The following is a 6515-nucleotide window of genomic DNA, read 5'->3' as shown; positions in this document are numbered from 1 at the left end:
AAAAAATAATAATGTATTTTCACTATATAATAATTAGAGTTTAACCCTAACACAAGAACCCCTGACTAAAAAATCACAATTTTGGAAGAGGCAATCTTCCTGGTCATTTTTTTGTACTTAGATCGTGAGCTTAATGCCAAAAAGCAGAGGATATTTAATGATATTTTCAATATATAATCAGTAGATCCCGCAGTATCGCCGGAACCCAAGAGGACATTAATTTCACAATTTGGTAGGAAGCTCAGTGCTTTTTACAAGCATGCCAGCAGGTTCACAGCTTGATGTCCAGGATAAAGGACGCTTTTAATTTAACTTTAATTTTGTTGATTATAGTCCCACTCCTCGGGCCCCATAGGTGGGAGGGAGCAGGGTCATGCATTTTTCAACGTTGTTTTTCTTTCCTTCACCCACATATGATATATGCTAAATTTGGTTGATATGGGTTCCGGAGTTTCAGAGCGGAAGCTGGAATGCTTAAAAGTTTACGAACGACGAAGGACGAGCGACGACGGACAAAAACAGATTGCAGTAGAAAATGTAAAATTTAAAAAAAACAAATTCATTATAAGCTTTTTTTGCGAAATTTGATTTAAGGCTATCTTTACACACATTTAAACAATATATAATAATATTGTGTAACTTAAGGTCAATATCTAGTAAATGAAATGTACCTACGGCTTTATGAAATGCAAGATATGAATAGTTTTAATGATGCTTCATAACAATATCTTTGTTCCATAGGGTGTATCGGGTGAATTTCTGGTAAGGCAAGCACAATGAAAACGTTTGTTTTAAACATCCATTTTCTATTGAAAATGAAGGATGAAATTAACTGTAGGGATTCTAGATATATCTTATTAGCTAAATGTGAACAAACACCGAACTTTGTTTTTATTTTTTTCACATTGCATTGAAAATGACAGTTTGAAACATGATCTTATTTCACCATAAATAAATATCTAATAACATATTGTAGTTAAGGCAGAAAACAGAACAACAGGGCCAAAGTTAACTGAAATGTGTATCATTTTATTGTTGCACTTATGTTGTCAACGTTATTTCCATTATGCTGGGTAGCCAAGTAGTGTGCATTGGATTTTTTTTTTTATCTTTTTCCGGTAAAATACAATAATATATTCTTCTCAATACGTTTAACGAAAAATAAATACTAACAAGGATTTTTTGTCATTCTATTTTTTATTACTTTATCACAAAGTATCCTGAATCAAACGTCTGGACAGCCTGTTGCTCCTAAATTGCTGATTTTAAGTTGCTTATTCGACGTCACCCATGCCATCGTTATGGCATGACATCACAGATGGTGTTACTCCGCCACCAACGGACTTTGACGTCCGTATCAACACGATACGATCGAACTTGAGTACAAACCATCGGACTTCCGCGTGACCATTGAACTTTGGAGTCTTACATATATAGAGAACTAGAGGATATCCAACATAAGCGCAAATATTAACAAATAAATATTGACATGAATGCCTAATACTTTTTGACATAATCTTTTTTTCTATTTCATGGGGTTTTTTTGTTGAACAAAATGTTAATTTTAATTACTTTCCAAATAATTAACTATACGTTAAAATTCGATTCTAGCTTTCGGACATCATTTCACTCGGTTTAAAATGCAGAACGTGTAAGGTGTTGCTCTTGTGCAGGCATGTTTTAGTTATTTCCAAAAAGTACGAGTAAAGATAATATACGTATGAGAAGTTTGACGACTAATTCATATTGCTTTAAGTTGGTCTATTATATTATAATTTTTGAACTTGATGCTGCTTCCTTATGTTATGGAGTATTGGTTTCATTAAGGGGAACGCCACTGATTCAGTTTAACAAGTACCATTCATAAATAAAATTACATTGAATTTGCAGAAAGTGAAACCATTTTTGACATTCTATAATAATTCATGGGAAAAGTAATTCCGATACCTAAATTTACACAATGTAATTTGACACCATTATAAAGATCACGTCAATAGCCTGTTTAATACATTTTTTGGACAACCTGTAGGCATTCTAGATATATTTCACGAGGAGTAAAAAATGTACAAACCGCCAATACAATTTACTTAGCAATTTTTTCTCATGTTTCATAGAAAATGATCGACAGTGCAAAACATGATTTTTCAGTATGTTTGCCTACAATTAAAGCCCCGATACACCACACCAAACAAAGTTATTTGTATGAGGCATCATTATAAGAATTTATATCTTGAATTTCATAACTCTGTAGGCACCTTTTATTGTATTTACTCGATCTTGACCTCTATGGCCGTTGTCCAGGTATAATTTGTTGACAGTCGCAAAATGAATTGGATTTTTTTTTTCTGTATTTTTCATTTCACGGAGGACATTTTCAAATTATTTGCATTAATCAAGAATAAGAAAAGAAGTTTTTAGTCGAAAAAGACTACAAACGCAGTGATTAATTGACGTTATATATTATTTTTTTTAACAATTATTAAAAGAATATTCATCTTATCAAGTCATGAAGCAGGTCAGAATTCTGAACAAGTGGTTGACATTGGAGGCGGAGATAACAAATGGTTTTTTTGTTTTTGTTTTTTTTTACACAGAAAGTGGCTGTATCTATGTGCTCTGTAGATTACTTACAAAAGCATGATATAGGCCTACGTATCAACAAAAATCTTCATTTGTATTTATTAGAAATTAACCCTTCACATGTATAACAACTCTGATTTGATGATTATAGAAATTTATTAAAAAACTGAAATATAATCTTATAGTGCTCTTAGTCTCACGCAATTCTACACTGAATCCACAATAAAATTATTATGTCAAAATGTGGGTTACTGCCTTCAGAACTTTACAATAATCCTGTTTCTTGATTTTCACAAAATGAATTTGATGAACATTCCAACCTAGTGTGTCAAAGGTAACACTTTTTTTCCACGACGTTTTGTTACATATACGTTAGAGCTGAACAAGTGGTAACTATGGACATATTTTGCTGTCAACTCTACGTCTAAATGAATAAACAATGTAAGCATAAAACGGAGAAGTTGAACAAATTATAATCTGGTTTGAACAGGTATAGAGAATGAATAAAATAGGCGGTAATTGGTAAAATCAAGAATAGTTAAGGTGCACTGCTAGTATCTTGTTCACTCTACATAATTATTATACAATGTATCGTAGATCGACTGCAATATTCACACCATCTACTTTTTCATTTGTAAATATTAATGTACACATTTTTAACCATACAAATCATAAGGTAGCTCTGTGTTTGTTTTATTTATTTATTTAAAAGTGTTAAATTAACATTCCCAAGAGATCATACATCACCTTATTTATATTCATATAACCAATTTCATAAAATATAGCTGCTACACTTGAAAAATTATCAATATGAAAGATCAGTGAACATATTATTGATTCTTATTGGCAAAATTAGAAAGGAAACAAATTGAACATGTACTAATACGAGTGGAGCTCAAATAATGTTTCTTCTCTTTAAAATTTGGAATATGTTTAGTAATTTGTAAGTTACGTTTACATGTAAATAAGAAAAACAATTTCAGCATGTTCACTGTTTTACAAAAAACAACGTCTGATATTCATGTATAACCTGTTTTCTCCTATGTGCACTTTTGATTCAACACGTTTTTTTTACAACTTAAAGAATTACGCAATGTTCAGAAATTATGACTCAACAACACAATAACTTCAGGAATTAATTACATTAAATACATTAATTATACATGTACACATCCTCGTACAGGTTGAAATGCTTAGCCTCTCTTTTATTAAATCCTTAACTCCTACATCCAGACATGAATACTTATCAGCTGTAATACCTCGGTTATCTTTTCAAGTATAACGTGCATTTCTAATGGATGTAAGGTTTCACTGATCTTGGGTGACTTGTTCTTATCTACCAAGTTATGTATACTTGAGTACATTGAATTGGATCAAACATTAGGTACATTGCCTATATATGTTATCTTCTGAACTCGTTTAATATGATAAAGAAAACCTTGATGGACGTGGACAATTTTGAAAAAAAAAATCGATAGACATTCAGAGGTCACTAGCTCAAACTAGGTTATTGATCTTATTTGAGATTGAAAAATGACACTTCAATAGAAGCGCTATAATGAACACTAGTTATTTGTTTGTTTCGTTGTTTTGCACCCCTTAGTAAACGTAATCTTTAAGGAAAACATTACTGTAATTTTGGATACTACAACTGTAGCATACAACTGTTTTTTTTGTTTTTGTTTTTTTTTGTTATTATACATGGCAGCATACCAGATCATAGCCAAATGTTCTTTCAAACAAGACAACAGGCCCTTCTGTATCTCTAATCTGTCTCTTTATTTTGCTCATCAAATTTATATTAGTTTGGATCAAATGAGTAAAACGGGCATAGCAAACTCTTTGTTCATCCCTTCCGATATGTAAAAGGATAAATACTTTCATTTTAATACGTTTTGGTTCGCACTAGCAGTATGTTTTGCAAAATAAAAGAAAACAACATTTATGGTTGGTTGTTTTGCTTCTTTTTTTTTTTAATTCCTTGTATCAAAATATCCATCGATATCAGTGTTGAAATTAGATATCATAAATTGTGCAAACGGTACTGTAACAGAATGGTACATCATAATACATGTGTTTATATCTTCTCTTGTTTTTTTTTTTTTCAATTAACGTCCCTGTATTAGCGCGATCCTGGTAGGGCTTCGTTATTTTTTTTTATTCAATCTACAATTGAAATAGGTATTTGCATTAGTTTAGGCATGATCTAATTGTACATAGAAATAATGTTTACGATACACCGAGTCTCATTTTCGTTTACTGTGTTTCTAAAATATTCTTACATATCGTGGAAATGGGTTTACGTTTCATCATATTTCTAGACTCTAGAATGTTTTTAAATAGCATTCAGTCATACGATCTTCTTGACCTGTAACGAAACAGCGGCTGATCCTTTGCACATCACACATTGAGAAATTTTTACCAGGCTTGTTCCGGACAATACCTTGCATTTGCAATAAAACAATTGCTGATACTTGCTTTCTAGCCTCAACGAAATTTTTCCTGAGAGCTTCCTTCAAGCCGATCGGTGTCATAACCAGACATCCACCCTTGTTGTGGTCTTGATAAAACATGACTGAAAAGTAGCCGGGTTGTTCTTTTGGATGCGAGCTTTCTCCTTTTCTATGGAAAACCTATGCATGAATGGCTTGATTTAAATAAAAAAGAGCCCTAAGATGTCCTTTTTAGTAACCAGAATACAGAAGACAGTGATACTAGAAGCCTGTCCAAAATGTCAATACTACTTAGCTGTCGCACAACTGTAGAGCTAGTATACCATTTTTATCATCAATAGTTTTCATAATCAAGGAATGATTTGAGATTTCTGCGATGTTTGACAACTTAAAGTAATACACTTGTCCGACAATATAGTTTTTAAAGATAAGTTAGTATCAAAAAGTTATAATTAAGAAAGGGGTCCTCTGGTTATCAAACATACTTCTTATAATAGGAAATTCATAAAATGATGACACAGTCAAACAGATCATATTACCAACTGCTTTTATCAGTTTAATCAGATTTGACCTTTAAAGAATAAAATAAACAATATTGATATCGAATTATTTATTAGAGATATTTCTAGTTTTAAAAATCATATTGCAGGTTGTAAGAGTAGAGTACTGTGGAATCAATAGATTTTTGCGGTGGCACAATTTTCGTGGAATTCGTGGCTAATTCTCATTTACAAATATACACCCCCACAGAATAATAAACTAGGGCTATTAAGTCATGATACCTTTGTATGTATGCGAAAATACACGAAATAACGTCCCCTCGAACCTGTAAAATTTAAGCAATCCAAGAAAATTGGCCCCAACGAATTTCAATGATTCCAATGTATCTGTCAGCTTTTTTTCATTCAGTACGATTAACTAGCTACTGCAAATAATACCTATATGTTTAAGTCCAGATTACTTATAAAGTAACTATCAATATTCACAGACGTTACTCTCTCTCTCTCTCTCTCTCTCTCTCTCTCTCTCTCTCTCTCTCTCTCTCTCTCTCTCTCTCTCTAAGATGTATAATTATTTTTCATTAACGTTAAATATGTTCAATATTACTTTTCTTCTAGAATTCTGCGACGACAGACTTCTTTTTTATTTTTCACTATGTAGATGCGCATTTTTTATTAAGATATCTTCCAAATATTAGCTACTTTAAGTTCAAAATAAATATATTGGATTTCTATCAAAAAAATGTTAGTTTCTGTTTAGTGTTAATAAATTTGAAAGATATATTTAAGTTAATTTATTCCTGATAATATGTTTCGGTTCCATAGATGTCGTACTAACTTTTGTTTCCTGTTATTATTTCCTGCATTATAGTGAATATGACTCGTGGTCAGTTACTATATATTGTAGTTGAATTTCAATTTCACTCTATGTTTTCGCTTATAACTATGTTATTTGTGATTTTTTACATGGGACTTTTGGCGA

Source organism: Magallana gigas, chromosome 1, assembly GCF_963853765.1.
Source record: "Magallana gigas chromosome 1, xbMagGiga1.1, whole genome shotgun sequence".
Taxonomy (NCBI): Eukaryota; Metazoa; Mollusca; class Bivalvia; order Ostreida; family Ostreidae; genus Magallana; species Magallana gigas.
The sequence above is the reverse complement of the archived record's forward strand: the minus strand, read 5'-3'. Positions refer to the sequence as shown.